At 47.9% G+C, this 19,334-nt stretch overlaps 1 protein-coding gene across 3 annotated transcripts in view; it reads left to right on the forward strand.

The window, feature by feature from the left end:
* The window catches only part of STON1 (stonin 1), a 115,503-nt gene that overhangs the window by 60,064 nt on the left and 36,105 nt on the right, over positions 1 to 19,334 (forward strand). The window lies entirely within an intron of this gene.

Raw genomic sequence — 19,334 nt, forward strand, 5'->3', positions numbered from 1 at the left:
TAAAATGGTCTTGTGGGGGATTACATGGGGATTTATGGGATATTGCATTAAGTGTCGCTGTGTTTTTTTTTTTATAAGTTTCAATGCAGATATCTTCTTTTTTTTTTTTTATAAAGTGTATTCGGAGAAGTGGTGATATTCCAAGAGGCAATGGGAAGCTGTGACAATAGCACAAGATCTCCTGCACGCTACAGTATAATGCTACACGCTACAGTATAACGCTACACGCTACAGTATAACGATACATGCTACAGTATAACTCTACACGTTACAGTATAATGCTACACGCTACAGTATAATGCTGCATGCTACAGTATAACGCTACATGCTATAGTATAAGGCTACACGCTACAGTATAACAATACACGCTACAGTATAACGTTACATGCTACAGTGTAATGCTACATGCTACAGTGTAATGCTACACGCTACAGTATAACCCTACACACTACAGTATAACCCTACACGCTACAGTATAACGATACACGCTACAGTATAACGATACACGCTACAGTATAACGATACACGCTACAGTATAACGCTACAGTATAATGCTACATGCTACAGTATAACCCAACACGCTACAGTATAACGCTACATGCTACAGTATAACGCTACATGCTACAGTATAACGCAACACGCTACAGTATAACGCTACACGCTACAGTATAACCCTACATGCTACAGTATAACATTACAGTATAACGCTACACGCTACAGTATAACCCTACATGATACAGTATAACGCAACACGCTACAGTATAATGCTACACTCTACAGTATAACGCTACACGTTACAGTATAACGCTCCCCGCCACAGTATAACGCTCCACGCCACAGTATAACGCTACACGCTACAGTATAACCCTACATGCTACAGTATAACACTACAGTATAATGCTCCACACCACAGTATAACGTTACACGCTATAGTATAACGCAACATGTTACAGTATAACGCTACACGTTACAGTATACCACTACACACTACAGTATAACGCTACATGCTACAGTATAACACTACACGCTACAGTATAACGCTACACGCTACAGTATAATGATACACGTTACAGTATACCACTACACGCTACAGTATAACGATACATGCACAGTATAACGATACACGCTACAGTATAACTCTACACGTTACAGCACAACGCTCCACTCCACAGTATAACGCTACACGCTACAGTATAATGCTACATGTTACAGTATAACACTACACGCTACAGTATAACGCTACATGCTACAGTATAACGCAACATGTTACAGTATAACGCTACACGCTACAGTATAACGCTACACGCTACAGTATAATGATACACGTTACAGTATACCACTACACACTACAGTATAACGCTACATGCTTCAGTATAACGATACATGCTGCCTACAGTATAATGCTACACGCTACAGTATAACGCTACATGCTACAGTATAACGATACACACTACAGTATAACGCTACACGCTACAGTATAACGTTACACGCTACAGTATAACGCTACACGCTACAGTATAATGCTACACGCTACAGTATAACGTTACACGCTACAGTATAACGCTACTTGCTACAGTAGAACGATACACACTACAGTATAACGCTACATGCTACAGTATAATGCTACATGTTACAGTATAACACTACACGCTACAGTATAACGTTACACGCTACAGTATAACGCTACATGCTACAGTATAACGCAACATGTTACAGTATAACGCTACACGCTACAGTATAACGCTACACGCTACAGTATAATGATACACGTTACAGTATACCACTACACACTACAGTATAACGCTACATGCTTCAGTATAACGATACATGCTGCCTACAGTATAATGCTACACGCTACAGTATAACGCTACATGCTACAGTATAACGCTACATGCTACAGTATAATGCTACATGTTACAGTATAACACTACACGCTACAGTATAACGTTACACGCTACAGTATAACGCTACATGCTACAGTATAACGCAACATGTTACAGTATAACGCTACACGCTACAGTATAACGCTACACGCTACAGTATAATGATACACGTTACAGTATACCACTACACACTACAGTATAACGCTACATGCTTCAGTATAACGATACATGCTGCCTACAGTATAATGCTACACGCTACAGTATAACGCTACATGCTACAGTATAACGATACACACTACAGTATAACAAACAGTAAATCAATGCAGCAGTAAAGAGGACATGTAGCAACTTATTGGCCTCAATTCACTCACCATTACTGCATTCGGTAAAGCAGAAAACAGGCGAATTTTCTGAACAATTTGTGATGCCCATTCACTAAAGGTGGCCACTAATGATCCAATTTTTTTCATCCAATCTTACCAAATCTATGTAGTATAAGGGTACATTGAGTGAATATACTGAATGGATACTTCAGGAAGTTACCTTATATTACATAGAAATGGTAAGATTGGATGAAAAAGATTGGATCATTAGTGGCCACCATTAGACTTCACATTTATTATAATAATTTATAATATTAATGAGATATGCTTGGTATCTCTCTCTCTCCCTCCCTCTCTGTGTGCCTGCTGTGCATATTTCTTTCTTTAGAGTCCTCTTCTGCATAAACTACTAAAAATGAAGCAGACAGCTCAGAATGCTTCACTTTACATTGCAGTCTGTAGTAACACTCAACTTAACAACAGCTCAAGCCGGGTGATAACTCCTTATACACTTTACAGTTGTTAGCACTTGCATTCTTCTCTATGAATTAACAGCCTGTCTTTAACTTTAGAATTCTGTCGTTATCTTAAAGAGAAACTCCGACCAAGAATTTAACTTTATCCCAATCAGTAGCTGATACCCCCTTTTACATGAGAAATATTTTCCTTTTCACAAACATGTATGGCTAATATTGTGGTAAAACCCCTCCCACAAAGAAATTCTGAGTAGGTACTCTTGGCAGTTTCCTGTCTGTGAACCCTGTTGCATTGTGGGAAATAGCTGTTTACAGCTGTTTCCAACTGCCAAAACAGCAAGCAGCAGCTACATCACCTGCCAGCAGTAAAAATGTCACCATGTAATAAATGTCAGAATGTAAATCAGAGGATTTAAAAGATTTTACAATGGGCAAACACTGACTAAATCATTTATACATAATTATTGTAAAAATGAAGCACTTTTTTTTATTACATTATTTTCACTGGAGTTCCTCTTTAAGCATTGAAATCTTAGCTTTAGAAATCGCTACTTAAAGGGCTTCTGTGGAGGGGTTCAAAAAACAAAAACCGCCACTTACGTGGGGCTTTTACCGGCCCCCTGCAGCTGTCATGTCCAGCGCCGTCCTCCTCCGATCCTTGGAACAGTGGATCGTAGGAGGACGGCACCGGAAATGACAGCTGCAGGGGGCCAATAGAAGCCCCAAGTAAGTGGCGTTTTTTGAACCCCTCCACAGAACCCCCTTAAGGACAGAATCCTTATTTTAAGTACAGCATGAGGTAAATTGAATACTAAATGCTTTATCACCATGGTGATAACAGTAAAAACAGCACAGAATCGTTATTAAAGACGGGAGATAAGCTTATTGTGGCCAAAGTATTAACAATGTCACTTTGCCATTCCGTTGCATTCCTGCTTTTCCAGGGAGCGCAAGGCCCGCTGTGAACCTTAAGCCTCTAGAAGCTCTAGTGCAGAATTTCAGCCGACATTGAAACTCCACTTCTGAATTGGATGAAGCTCAGCCAATGCAATTTCATTCCCAGGGCATTAAACTAAACGTAAGAAAGAGACTAAATCTATTCTACCCCCAGCTGTCTGCATAATGGCTTCTCTGAAATAAGCCTGGTTACCTTTCTGTCTTTCTTCCCTGGAATTCCTCAAATTGCTAGGTCCCCCCCCCCCCTCTTTTTCTCTCTCCTGCAATTGCTGTAAAGCCAGAAAGACGCTAATTGAAAAGCTATTAAGCAAAACGCAGCTTATTTCGTCCAATTTTCTGTCTCCTGGCGTAGAAAGGTGATCTAGCTGCGGATATGTTAAGCTGATTACTCAGAACCGCTTCTGAAATCCTCACTTTGTAAGGCAAGTGTTCTGCGCGGCGACAAACCGATGAATATATATATATACCGTATATTTAGACGTATAAGACTGGGGGTATAAGACAACTTTTGCAGTAAAAATACAGTTTGGGATATTTTCGCCGTATAAGACTAACCCTCTTCCAACGCACATCGAATAAAAAAAAACAAAAAACATCATATACCGGTGCTATGTATGAACAGATACTAGTGCTGTACTGTATGTGGTACCCAGTATATAACCGTATACAGAGGAGTGACTGGTTGGATTGGTCACCTCTCCCTAAGTGGATTGGTCAGCTCTCCTTGTTTTCCTGTTTATCAGAGCGGTATGGAAGAATAGATTGCGCTGTTCCCATAAAACACGCCTCTTTCACCCTTCTGGCCCCGCCCTTGTATCCTATTTACCTCCTTCTCTGCCTCTCAGATCTCGCACATGTGCGCCTGCGCCGCATCACTACAGTCCTCAGCAGCCAGATCTGAGGGGCGGTAACAGTATAGGATCTCACACATGTGCGCCTGCACCGCATCACTACAGTCCTCAGCAGCGAGATCTGAGAGTCGGTAACAGGATAGGATCTCACACATGTGCGCCTGCGCCGCTTCACTACAGTCCTCAGCAGCGAGATCTGAGCGGCGGTAACAGGATAGGATCTCACACATGTGTGCCTGCACCGCTTCACTACAGTCCTCAGCAGCGAGATCTGAGAGGCGGTAACAGGATAGGATCTCACACATGTGCGCCTGCACCGCTTCACTACAGTCCTCAGCAGGGAGATCTGAGAGGCGGTAACAGGATAGGATCTCACACATGTGCGCCTGCACCGCTTCACTACAGTCCTCAGCAGTAAGATCTGAGAGGCGGTGACAGGATAGGATCTCACAAATGTGCACCTGCACCGCTTCACTACAGTCCTCAGCTGCGAGATCTGAGAGGCGGTAACAGGATAGGATCTCGCACATGTGTGCCTGCACCGCTTCACTACAGTCCTTAGCAGCGAGATCTGAGAGGCGGTAACAGGATAGGATCTCACACATGTGCGCCTGCACCGCATCACTACAGTCCTCAGCAGCGAGATCTAAGAGGTGGTAACAGGATAGGATCTCACACATGTGCGCCTGCACCGCTTCACTACAGTCCTCAGCAGGGAGATCTGAGAGGCGGTAACAGGATAGGATCTCACACATGTGCGCCTGCACCGCTTCACTACAGTCCTCAGCAGCGAGATCTGAGAGGCGGTAACAGGATAGGATCTCGCACATGTGCGCCTGCACCGCATCACTACAGTCCTCAGCAGCGACATCTGAGAGGCGGTAACAGGATAGGATCTCGCACATGTGCTCCTGCACCGTTTCACTACAGTCCTCAGCAGCGAGATCTGCGAGGCGGTAACAGGATAGGATCTCACACATGTGTGCCTGCGCCGCTTCACTACAGTCCTCAGCAGCGAGATCTGAGAGGTGGTAACAGGATAGGATCTCACACATGTGCTCCTGCGCCGCTTCACTACAGTCCTCAGCAGCGAGATCTGAGAGGCGGTAACAGGATAGGATCTCACACATGTGCTCCTGCGCCACTTCACTACAGTCCTCATCAGTGAGATCTGAGAGGTGGTAACAGGATAGGATCTCACACATGTGCGCCTGCGCCTCTTCACTACAGTCCTCAGCAGCGAGATCTGAGAGGCGGTAACAGGATAGGGCGTATCACCCGGCATCAATGACACCCGGCTCATAAGACCACTCCTGACTTTTCAGAAGATTTTTAAGGGTTAAAAAGTATTTTAAGGGTTATACGCCAGAATATACTGTATATATCTATCTTTCGCTTGGCTGTCCAGATTTTTCCAGCTGTGTCATCTTGAAGTCGCCTGTCCCGGTTCCCTCTGACACTCGCTCTGTTCCTGTTTATATTAGCGTAAAGCCTTCCATAGGTCAGGGCTGAGATGTCCTGGTTAAAATATTTTCCAAAGCAGAGATTTGTCTGAGATGTATTTTGGGCTGTAGAAATGGTATTTCCTGCTGCATTGCTGGACTGAATACCACACATGTTTGTGATTAGATGTTTAAACGACAACTTGGATGCTATTCGGGCTGGTCTATGCTAAATACAAGTACAGAGTACCTGTCATTATTGAAACGTCCTAATTAAAACGTACCGTTTCCAGGCTTCTCATTCTTTGCTATCCCCCTCCCCCAACCACTACACGAGGCAAATAAAGTACTGTATATTCTGATGTACAAGACTACTTTTTAATCCTTGAAAATTTTCAGTAAAGTCACTAGTCGTCTTATACGCCGGATGTCATTGATGCCGGGTGATACGCCCTATCCTGTTCCCACCTCTCAGATCTCGCTGCTGAGGACTGTAGTGAAGCGGCGCAGGCGCACATGTGTGAGATCCTATCCTGTTACCGCCTCTCAGATCTCGCTGCTGAGGACTGTAGTGAAGCGGTGCAGGAGCACATGTGTGAGATCTTATCCTGTTACCGCCTCTCAGATCTCGCTGCTGAGGACTGTAGTGAAGCGGCGCAGGCGCACATGTGTGAGATCCTATCCTGTTACCGCCTCTCAGATCTCGCTGCTGAGGACTGTAGTGAAGCGGTGCAGGCGCACATGTGTGAGATACTATCCTGTTACCGCCTCTCAGATCTCGCTGCTGAGGACTGTAGTGAAGCGGCGCAGGCGCACATGTGTGAGATCCTATCCTGTTACCGCCTCTCAGATCTCGCTGCTGAGGACTGTAGTGAAGCGGCGCAGGCGCACATGTGTGAGATCCTATCCTGTTACCGACTCTCAGATCTCGCTGCTGAGGACTGTAGTGAAGCGGTGCAGGCGCACATGTGTGAGATACTATCCTGTTACCGCCTCTCAGATCTCGCTGCTGAGGACTGTAGTGAAGCGGTGCAGGCGCACATGTGCGAGATCCTATCCTGTTACTGCCTCTCAGATCTCGCTGCTGAGGACTGTAGTGAAGCGGCGCAGGCGCACATGTGTGAGGCCCTATCCTGTTACCGACTCTCAGATCTCGCTGCTGAGGACTGTAGTGAAGCGGTGCAGGCGCACATGTGTGAGATCCTATCCTGTTACCACCTCTCAGATCTCGCTGCTGAGGACTGTAGTGAAGCGGTGCAGGCGCACATGTGTGAGATCCTATCCTGTTACCACCTCGCAGATCTCGCTGCTGAGGACTGTAGTGAAGCGGCGCAGGCGCACATGTGTGAGATCCTATCCTGTTACCGCCTCTCAGATCTCCCTGCTGAGGACTGTAGTGAAGCGGTGCAGGCGCACATGTGTGAGATCCTATCCTGTTACTGCCTCTGAGATCTCGCTGCTGAGGACTGTAGTGAAGCGGTGCAGGCGCACATGTGTGAGATCCTATCCTGTTACCGCCTCTCAGATCTCGCTGCTGAGGACTGTAGTGAAGCGGCGCAGGCGCACATGTGTGAGATCCTATCCTGTTACCGCCTCTCAGATCTCCCTGCTGAGGACTGTAGTGAAGCAGCGCAGGCGCACATGTGCGAGATCCTATCCTGTTACCGCCTCTCAGATCTCGCTGCTGAGGACTGTAGTGAAGCGGCGCAGACGCACATGTGTGAGATCCTATCCTGTTACCGACTCTCAGATCTCGCTGCTGAGGACTGTAGTGAAGCGGTGCAGGCACACATGTGTGAGATACTATCCTGTTACCGCCTCTCAGATCTCGCTGCTGAGGACTGTAGTGAAGCGGTGCAGGCACACATGTGTGAGATCCTATCCTGTTACCGCCTCTCAGATCTCGCTGCTGAGGACTGTAGTGAAGCGGCGCAGGCGCACATGTGTGAGATCCTATCCTGTTCCCGCCTCTCAGATCTCACTGCTGAGGACTGTAGTGAAGCGGTGCAGGAGCACATGTGTGAGATCCTCTCCGGTTACCGCCTCTCAGATCTCGCTGCTGAGGACTGTAGTGAAGCGGTGCAGGCGCACATGTGTGAGATCCTATCCTGTTACCGCCTCTCAGATCTCGCTGCTGAGGACTGTAGTAAAGCGGCGCAGGCGCACATGTGTGAGATCCTATCCTGTTACCGCCTCTCAGATCTCGCTGCTGAGGACTGTAGTGAAGCGGCGCAGGCGCACATGTGTGAGATCCTATCCTGTTCCCGCCTCTCAGATCTCACTGCTGAGGACTGTAGTGAAGCGGTGCAGGAGCACATGTGTGAGATCCTATCCTGTTACCGCCTCTCAGATCTCGCTGCTGAGGACTGTAGTGAAGCGGCGCAGGCGCACATGTGTGAGATCCTATCCTGTTACTGCCTCCCAGATCTCGCTGCTGAGGACTGTAGTGAAGCAGTGCAGGCGCACATGTGTGAGATCCTATCCTGTTACCGCCTCTCAGATCTCGCTGCTGAGGACTGTAGTGAAGCGGTGCAGGCGCACATGTGTGAGATCCTATCCTGTTACCGCCTCTCAGATCTCGCTGCTGAGGACTGTAGTGAAGCGGCGCAGGCGCACATGTGCGAGATCTGAGAGGCAGAGAAGGAGGTAAATAGGATACAAGGGCGGGGCCATAAGGATGAAAGAGGCGTGTTTATGGGCGCAGCACAGTCTGTTCTTCCATACCGCTCTGATAAACAGGTAGACAAGGAGAGATGACCAATCCACTTAAGGTGGCCATACACTGGTCGATTTGCCATCAGATTCGACCAACAGATAGATCCCTCTCTGATCGAATCTGATCAGAGAGGGATTGTTTGGCTGCCTTTACTGCAAACAGATTGTGAATAGATTTCAGCATGAAACCGATCACAATCTGTGGTGGTGCTGCCGCTGCCTTCCCCCCCCCCCCCCCCCCGCATACATTACCTGCTCCGGCCGGCGCGAGTCCCCGCTCTCACCGCTGTCTTCTTCTCCGCTGAGTTCCAGTCCGGCTGGCTTCACTTCTTTCTGTACAGGGAAGTTTAAACAGTAGTGGGCGCTCTACTGTTTAAACTTCCTGCCAGGACAGGAAGTGAAGCCAGCCAGACCAGAACGCGGAGCCCAGCGGAGAAGAAGACAGCGGTCACAGTGATTGAATCTGCTGTATATCGGCGGGAAAATCGTTAGGTGTATGGGCCCCTTAAGGGAGCGTTGACCAATCCAACCAGTCAATTGCCTATATACTGGGTACCACATACAGTACAGCACCAGTATCTGGTAATACATAGCACCAGTATATGATTTTTTTTTTTAAATTTGTATTTGGTGTGCGTTGGAAGAGGGGTAGTCTTATACGGCGAGTATATCCCAAACTCTATATTTTAACTGAAAAAGTTGAGGGGTCGTCTTATACGCCGGAATATACTGTAAATCTCAGACAAGACGAGTAACATGCATGGAGTTTGTTCTCCCAGTGTTTGCATGGGTTTCCTCCAGGCTCACAGGTTTCCTCTCATAATCCAAAACCATACTGATGATTTTCGCCAGTCCTCCCCCCACCCCCATCAAAAAAATGGTTGGCCAGTAACTGTCCAATTTTTAGTGAAAAATCGTTCAAGTGATCAGAAATTCACAATCAATTACGAACGATTATAAAAATAGCCGGCTGATTGGATTTTCAGCAAACCAAAATTTGGATTTTTCTTGTTGGTTGTGATTGGAAGCAAAGATTGGCTTGTTGATGGTGTAGTGAACAATTTTACATCTGATGAGAATTATCTGATTGCTCGAACGATTTTTCGCTAGAAATTGGATTGTTAGTGGCCACCTTTCGTTTTTGTTAAAGGGAATCTGAAGTGAAAATAAACCTATGAGATAATGAATGGTACGTGTAGTACAGCTAATTTGGCCCATCCACTAACATTAGCTGAGCGTTTAGGGAAATCGCTGGCGTTTTGAATCGTTCCCTAAATGCTCAAAAAAATCGCTCTAGTGGGTTCCAGCCCTCAATCTTGCTTTGTGACCGCGCCCCTTAGTGCAGTGTGACATAAGCAGCCCTCAATCTTGCTTTGTGACCGCGCCCCTTAGTGCAGCGTGACATAAGCAGCCCTCAATCTTGCTTTGTGACCGCGCCCCTTAGTGCAGCGTGACATAAGCAGCCCTCAATCTTGCTTTGTGACCGCGCCCCTTAGTGCAGCGTGACATAAGCAGCCCTCAATCTTGCTTTGTGACCGCGCCCCTTAGTGCAGTGTGACATAAGCAGCCCTCAATCTTGCTTTGTGACCGTGCCCCTTAGTGCAGTGTGACATAAGCAGCCCTCAATCTTGCTTTGTGACCGCGCCCCTTAGTGCAGCGTGACATAAGCATCCCTCAATCTTGCTTTGTGACCGCGCCCCTTAGTGCAGCGTGACATAAGCAGCCCTCAATCTTGCTTTGTGACCGCGCCCCTTAGTGCAGCGTGACATAAGCAGCCCTTTCTTATGGCTCCTTTACTTCTGTATTGTCACACTGTCCAGGGGGTGAGAAGGGTAAATACACAGCAGGGATGATCTCAGCAGGAAAGCCAGCAGAGCGCTGCAGAACATGTCACTGACAGATGGCCAATGAGATGAAAATAACTTCTACTTGCATGCAGATGTCATGCTATTTGTATGCAGTCTGAAATAGGAGGAGTCATGTTCAGCAGGAAGTGAATGCGATTGGTCAAATCTCAAGCTGAAATGATTTGCCTCTCACTGACCACCTCTATGGTCAGCACTATGTAATCATCATCATCATTACAGAAATCACAGTTGCATAATTTGAGCAAAGCTCAAAAAGCATCTGTGTGGGAGTGTCCTCATTCTTCTCTGCCCCATACCAGAGGACTGTTGCTTTTTTGCTGCAAGTTTAAAGGACTTTTGTCATGGGCGAAGCAGACAAGAGTCAGAGGAAGTCATTTAGGGAAGGGGTAACTGAGGAGTAACTGGCTGTGACCGGGGCCGTTTCTGACCATTTTGGTTCCCCAGACAAGGAAAATCATTGGCCCCCATTAATACATTAGCAGATGCCAATAACAGACTGAAAGGTCATTTATCCCATCAGCAGCTTCAATAGAGTTATCCTGTGTGAGATAAGTGCCCTGCTTTTGACCTCAGTCGGCAGAACTCGTTGTGCTGTAAATTCTTGGAATGCTTTGATGTCTCTCTGCTAGCAGAAAATATAGAAACTGAAAGCAGTAGTCCTCTGTTATTGTCTCACACTGCCCCCTAGTGACATGTGGCCATAAATACACATTACAGCAGTACTAATTAGAAGCAAAGAAATGTAACAAATAAGAAATAAAAAATGTACTAAAATAAATTAGCCTGGAGCACTTGCAAGCCTCTAAAAATATTGTCCGCTAAAGGGTGAAAGAAATGTTGTTTCCTGAAGTCTGTTGGGAATACAACAATTATTACTTGGCCAGATATACCTCACTGGGCCAGTATAGGTAGCCAGTATAGTTACCCCAGTAGCCAGTATAGGTAGCCAGTATAGTTACCCCCAGTAGCCGGTATAGGTAGCCAGTATAGTTACCCCAGTAGCCAGTATAGGTATCCAGTATAGTTACCCCCAGTAGCCAGTATAGGTATCCAGTATAGTTACCCCCAGTAGCCAGAATAGGTAGCCAGTATAGTTGCCCCCAGTATAGGTAGCCAGTAGAGGTAGCCAGTATAGTTGCCCCCCATATATAGGTAGCCAGAATAGGTAGCCAGTATAGTTGCCCCCCATATATAGGTAGCCAGAATAGGTAGCCAGTATAGTTGCCCCCAGCATAGGTAGCCAGTATAGGTAGCCAGTATAGATGCCCCCCATATATAGGTAGCCAGTATAGCTGCCCCCAGTAGCCAGTATAGGTAGCCAGTGTAGTTGCCCCCAGTAGCCAGTACAGGTAGCCAGTATAGTTGCCCCCAGTAGCCAGTATAGGTAGCCAGTATAGTTGCCCCCAGCATAGGTAGCCAGTATAGGTAGCCAGTATAGTTGCCCCCAGTAGCCAGTATTGGAAGCCAGTATAGTTGCCCCCAGTAGCCAGTATAGGTAGCCAGTATAGTTGCCCCCAGTAGCCAGTATAGGTAGCCAGTATAGTTGCCCCCAGTAGCCAGAATAGGTAGCCAGTATAGTTGCCCCCAGTATAGGTAGCCAGTATAGATGCCCCCATATATAGGTAGCTAGTATAGTTGCCCCCCATATATAGGTAGCTAGAATAGGTAGCCAGTATAGTTGCCCCCAGCATAGGTAGCCAGTATAGGTAACCAATATAGATGCCCCCAGTAGCCAGTATTGGTAGCCAGTATAGTTGCCCCCATATATAGGTAGCCAGTATAGTTGCCCCCCATATATAGGTAGCCAGTATAGTTACCCCCAGTAGCCAGTATAGGTAGCCAGTATAGCTGCCCCCAGTAGCCAGTATAGGTAGCCAGTATCCTTGCCCCCAGTAGCCAGTATAGTTACTCCGAGTAGCCAGTATAGGTAGCCAGTATAATTGCCCCCTGTAGCCAGTATAGGTAGCCAGTATAGCTCAGATCTCGCTGCTGAGGACTGTAGTGAAGCGGCGCAGGCGCACATGTGTGAGGCCCTATCCTGTTACCGACTCTCAGATCTCGCTGCTGAGGACTGTAGTGAAGCGGTGCAGGCGCACATGTGTGAGATCCTATCCTGTTACCGCCTCTCAGATCTCGCTGCTGAGGACTGTAGTGAAGCGGTGCAGGCGCACATGTGTGAGATACTATCCTGTTACCGCCTCTCAGATCTCGCTGCTGAGGACTGTAGTGAAGCGGCGCAGGCGCACATGTGTGAGATCCTATCCTGTTACCGACTCTCAGATCTCGCTGCTGAGGACTGTAGTGAAGCGGCGCAGGCGCACATGTGTGAGATCCTATCCTGTTACCGACTCTCAGATCTCGCTGCTGAGGACTGTAGTGAAGCGGTGCAGGCGCACATGTGTGAGATACTATCCTGTTACCGCCTCTCAGATCTCGCTGCTGAGGACTGTAGTGAAGCGGTGCAGGCGCACATGTGCGAGATCCTATCCTGTTACTGCCTCTCAGATCTCGCTGCTGAGGACTGTAGTGAAGCGGCGCAGGCGCACATGTGTGAGGCCCTATCCTGTTACCGACTCTCAGATCTCGCTGCTGAGGACTGTAGTGAAGCGGTGCAGGCGCACATGTGTGAGATCCTATCCTGTTACCACCTCTCAGATCTCGCTGCTGAGGACTGTAGTGAAGCGGTGCAGGCGCACATGTGTGAGATCCTATCCTGTTACCACCTCGCAGATCTCGCTGCTGAGGACTGTAGTGAAGCGGCGCAGGCGCACATGTGTGAGATCCTATCCTGTTACCGCCTCTCAGATCTCCCTGCTGAGGACTGTAGTGAAGCGGTGCAGGCGCACATGTGTGAGATCCTATCCTGTTACTGCCTCTGAGATCTCGCTGCTGAGGACTGTAGTGAAGCGGTGCAGGCGCACATGTGTGAGATCCTATCCTGTTACCGCCTCTCAGATCTCGCTGCTGAGGACTGTAGTGAAGCGGCGCAGGCGCACATGTGTGAGATCCTATCCTGTTACCGCCTCTCAGATCTCCCTGCTGAGGACTGTAGTGAAGCAGCGCAGGCGCACATGTGCGAGATCCTATCCTGTTACCGCCTCTCAGATCTCGCTGCTGAGGACTGTAGTGAAGCGGCGCAGACGCACATGTGTGAGATCCTATCCTGTTACCGACTCTCAGATCTCGCTGCTGAGGACTGTAGTGAAGCGGTGCAGGCACACATGTGTGAGATACTATCCTGTTACCGCCTCTCAGATCTCACTGCTGAGGACTGTAGTGAAGCGGTGCAGGCACACATGTGTGAGATCCTATCCTGTTACCGCCTCTCAGATCTCGCTGCTGAGGACTGTAGTGAAGCGGCGCAGGCGCACATGTGTGAGATCCTATCCTGTTCCCGCCTCTCAGATCTCACTGCTGAGGACTGTAGTGAAGCGGTGCAGGAGCACATGTGTGAGATCCTCTCCGGTTACCGCCTCTCAGATCTCGCTGCTGAGGACTGTAGTGAAGCGGTGCAGGCGCACATGTGTGAGATCCTATCCTGTTACCGCCTCTCAGATCTCGCTGCTGAGGACTGTAGTGAAGCGGCGCAGGCGCACATGTGTGAGATCCTATCCTGTTACCGCCTCTCAGATCTCGCTGCTGAGGACTGTAGTGAAGCGGCGCAGGCGCACATGTGTGAGATCCTATCCTGTTCCCGCCTCTCAGATCTCACTGCTGAGGACTGTAGTGAAGCGGTGCAGGAGCACATGTGTGAGATCCTATCCTGTTACCGCCTCTCAGATCTCGCTGCTGAGGACTGTAGTGAAGCGGCGCAGGCGCACATGTGTGAGATCCTATCCTGTTACTGCCTCCCAGATCTCGCTGCTGAGGACTGTAGTGAAGCAGTGCAGGCGCACATGTGTGAGATCCTATCCTGTTACCGCCTCTCAGATCTCGCTGCTGAGGACTGTAGTGAAGCGGTGCAGGCGCACATGTGTGAGATCCTATCCTGTTACCGCCTCTCAGATCTCGCTGCTGAGGACTGTAGTGAAGCGGCGCAGGCGCACATGTGCGAGATCTGAGAGGCAGAGAAGGAGGTAAATAGGATACAAGGGCGGGGCCATAAGGATGAAAGAGGCGTGTTTATGGGCGCAGCACAGTCTGTTCTTCCATACCGCTCTGATAAACAGGTAGACAAGGAGAGATGACCAATCCACTTAAGGTGGCCATACACTGGTCGATTTGCCATCAGATTCGACCAACAGATAGATCCCTCTCTGATCGAATCTGATCAGAGAGGGATTGTTTGGCTGCCTTTACTGCAAACAGATTGTGAATAGATTTCAGCATGAAACCGATCACAATCTGTGGTGGTGCTGCCGCTGCCTTCCCCCCCCCCCCCCCCCGCATACATTACCTGCTCCGGCCGGCGCGAGTCCCCGCTCTCACCGCTGTCTTCTTCTCCGCTGAGTTCCAGTCCGGCTGGCTTCACTTCTTTCTGTACAGGGAAGTTTAAACAGTAGTGGGCGCTCTACTGTTTAAACTTCCTGCCAGGACAGGAAGTGAAGCCAGCCAGACCAGAACGCGGAGCCCAGCGGAGAAGAAGACAGCGGTCACAGTGATTGAATCTGCTGTATATCGGCGGGAAAATCGTTAGGTGTATGGGCCCCTTAAGGGAGCGTTGACCAATCCAACCAGTCAATTGCCTATATACTGGGTACCACATACAGTACAGCACCAGTATCTGGTAATACATAGCACCAGTATATGATTTTTTTTTTTAAATTTGTATTTGGTGTGCGTTGGAAGAGGGGTAGTCTTATACGGCGAGTATATCCCAAACTCTATATTTTAACTGAAAAAGTTGAGGGGTCGTCTTATACGCCGGAATATACTGTAAATCTCAGACAAGACGAGTAACATGCATGGAGTTTGTTCTCCCAGTGTTTGCATGGGTTTCCTCCAGGCTCACAGGTTTCCTCTCATAATCCAAAACCATACTGATGATTTTCGCCAGTCCTCCCCCCACCCCCATCAAAAAAATGGTTGGCCAGTAACTGTCCAATTTTTAGTGAAAAATCGTTCAAGTGATCAGAAATTCACAATCAATTACGAACGATTATAAAAATAGCCGGCTGATTGGATTTTCAGCAAACCAAAATTTGGATTTTTCTTGTTGGTTGTGATTGGAAGCAAAGATTGGCTTGTTGATGGTGTAGTGAACAATTTTACATCTGATGAGAATTATCTGATTGCTCGAACGATTTTTCGCTAGAAATTGGATTGTTAGTGGCCACCTTTCGTTTTTGTTAAAGGGAATCTGAAGTGAAAATAAACCTATGAGATAATGAATGGTACGTGTAGTACAGCTAATTTGGCCCATCCACTAACATTAGCTGAGCGTTTAGGGAAATCGCTGGCGTTTTGAATCGTTCCCTAAATGCTCAAAAAAATCGCTCTAGTGGGTTCCAGCCCTCAATCTTGCTTTGTGACCGCGCCCCTTAGTGCAGTGTGACATAAGCAGCCCTCAATCTTGCTTTGTGACCACGCCCCTTAGTGCAGTGTGACATAAGCAGCCCTCAATCTTGCTTTGTGACCGCGCCCCTTAGTGCAGCGTGACATAAGCAGCCCTCAATCTTGCTTTGTGACCGCGCCCCTTAGTGCAGCGTGACATAAGCAGCCCTCAATCTTGCTTTGTGACCGCGCCCCTTAGTGCAGCGTGACATAAGCAGCCCTCAATCTTGCTTTGTGACCGCGCCCCTTAGTGCAGTGTGACATAAGCAGCCCTCAATCTTGCTTTGTGACCGTGCCCCTTAGTGCAGTGTGACATAAGCAGCCCTCAATCTTGCTTTGTGACCGCGCCCCTTAGTGCAGCGTGACATAAGCATCCCTCAATCTTGCTTTGTGACCGCGCCCCTTAGTGCAGCGTGACATAAGCAGCCCTCAATCTTGCTTTGTGACCGCGCCCCTTAGTGCAGCGTGACATAAGCAGCCCTCAATCTTGCTTTGTGACCGCGCCCCTTAGTGCAGCGTGACATAAGCAGCCCTTTCTTATGGCTCCTTTACTTCTGTATTGTCACACTGTCCAGGGGGTGAGAAGGGTAAATACACAGCAGGGATGATCTCAGCAGGAAAGCCAGCAGAGCGCTGCAGAACATGTCACTGACAGATGGCCAATGAGATGAAAATAACTTCTACTTGCATGCAGATGTCATGCTATTTGTATGCAGTCTGAAATAGGAGGAGTCATGTTCAGCAGGAAGTGAATGCGATTGGTCAAATCTCAAGCTGAAATGATTTGCCTCTCACTGACCACCTCTATGGTCAGCACTATGTAATCATCATCATCATTACAGAAATCACAGTTGCATAATTTGAGCAAAGCTCAAAAAGCATCTGTGTGGGAGTGTCCTCATTCTTCTCTGCCCCATACCAGAGGACTGTTGCTTTTTTGCTGCAAGTTTAAAGGACTTTTGTCATGGGCGAAGCAGACAAGAGTCAGAGGAAGTCATTTAGGGAAGGGGTAACTGAGGAGTAACTGGCTGTGACCGGGGCCGTTTCTGACCATTTTGGTTCCCCAGACAAGGAAAATCATTGGCCCCCATTAATACATTAGCAGATGCCAATAACAGACTGAAAGGTCATTTATCCCATCAGCAGCTTCAATAGAGTTATCCTGTGTGAGATAAGTGCCCTGCTTTTGACCTCAGTCGGCAGAACTCGTTGTGCTGTAAATTCTTGGAATGCTTTGATGTCTCTCTGCTAGCAGAAAATATAGAAACTGAAAGCAGTAGTCCTCTGTTATTGTCTCACACTGCCCCCTAGTGACATGTGGCCATAAATACACATTACAGCAGTACTAATTAGAAGCAAAGAAATGTAACAAATAAGAAATAAAAAATGTACTAAAATAAATTAGCCTGGAGCACTTGCAAGCCTCTAAAAATATTGTCCGCTAAAGGGTGAAAGAAATGTTGTTTCCTGAAGTCTGTTGGGAATACAACAATTATTACTTGGCCAGATATACCTCACTGGGCCAGTATAGGTAGCCAGTATAGTTACCCCAGTAGCCAGTATAGGTAGCCAGTATAGTTACCCCCAGTAGCCGGTATAGGTAGCCAGTATAGTTACCCCAGTAGCCAGTATAGGTATCCAGTATAGTTACCCCCAGTAGCCAGTATAGGTATCCAGTATAGTTACCCCCAGTAGCCAGAATAGGTAGCCAGTATAGTTGCCCCCAGTATAGGTAGCCAGTAGAGGTAGCCAGTATAGTTGCCCCCCATATATAGGTAGCCAGAATAGGTAGCCAGTATAGTTGCCCCCCATATATAGGTAGCCAGAATAGGTAGCCAGTATAGTTGCCCCCAGCATAGGTAGCCAGTATAGGTAGCCAGTATAGATGCCCCCCATATATAGGTAGCCAGTATAGCTGCCCCCAGTAGCCAGTATAGGTAGCCAGTGTAGTTGCCCCCAGTAGCCAGTACAGGTAGCCAGTATAGTTGCCCCCAGTAGCCAGTATAGGTAGCCAGTATAGTTGCCCCCAGCATAGGTAGCCAGTATAGGTAGCCAGTATAGTTGCCCCCAGTAGCCAGTATTGGAAGCCAGTATAGTTGCCCCCAGTAGCCAGTATAGGTAGCCAGTATAGTTGCCCCCAGTAGCCAGTATAGGTAGCCAGTATAGTTGCCCCCAGTAGCCAGAATAGGTAGCCAGTATAGTTGCCCCCAGTATAGGTAGCCAGTATAGATGCCCCCATATATAGGTAGCTAGTATAGTTGCCCCCCATATATAGGTAGCTAGAATAGGTAGCCAGTATAGTTGCCCACAGCATAGGTAGCCAGTATAGGTAACCAATATAGATGCCCCCAGTAGCCAGTATTGGTAGCCAGTATAGTTGCCCCCATATATAGGTAGCCAGTATAGTTGCCCCCCATATATAGGTAGCCAGTATAGTTACCCCCAGTAGCCAGTATAGGTAGCCAGTATAGCTGCCCCCAGTAGCCAGTATAGGTAGCCAGTATCCTTGCCCCCAGTAGCCAGTATAGTTACTCCGAGTAGCCAGTATAGGTAGCCAGTATAATTGCCCCCTGTAGCCAGTATAGGTAGCCAGTATAGTTGCCCCCAGTAGCCAGTATAGGAAGCCAGTATTGTTGCCCCCAATAGCCAGTATAGGAAGCCAGTATAGTTGCCCCCAGTAGCTAGTATAGGTAACCAGTATAGTTGCCCCCAGTAGCTGGTATAGGTAGCCAGTATAGCTGCCCCTGGTAGCCAGTATAGGTAGCCAGTATAGTTGCCCCTGGTAGCCAGTATAGTTACGCCCAGTATAGGTTAGCCAGATTGGTAGCCAGCCCCAGTAGCCAGTATAGGTAGCCAGTATAGTTACCCCCAGTAGCCAGTATAGGTAGCCAGTATAGCTGCCCCCAGTAGCCAGTATAGGTAGCCAGAATAGTTGCCCCTGGTAGCCAGTATAGTTGCCCCTGGTAGCCAGTATAGTTACGCCCAGTATAGGTTAGCCAAATTGGTAGCCAGCCCCAGTAGCCAGTATAGGTAGCCAGTATAGTTGCCCCCAGTAGCCAGTATAGTTGCCCCCAGTAGCCAGTATAGGTAGCCAGTATAGCTGCCCCCAGTAGCCAGTATAGGTAGCCAGTGTAGTTGCCCCCAGTAGCCAGTATAGGTATCCAGTATAGTTACCCCCAGTAGCCAGAATAGGTAGCCAGTATAGTTGCCCCCAGTATAGGTAGCCAGTATAGTTGCCCCCAGTAGCCAGTATAGTTGCCCCCAGTAGCCAGTATAGGTAGCCAGTATAGCTGCCCCCAGTAGCCAGTATAGGTAGCCAGTGTAGT

This window comes from Hyperolius riggenbachi, chromosome 4, assembly GCF_040937935.1.
Source record: "Hyperolius riggenbachi isolate aHypRig1 chromosome 4, aHypRig1.pri, whole genome shotgun sequence".
Taxonomy (NCBI): Eukaryota; Metazoa; Chordata; class Amphibia; order Anura; family Hyperoliidae; genus Hyperolius; species Hyperolius riggenbachi.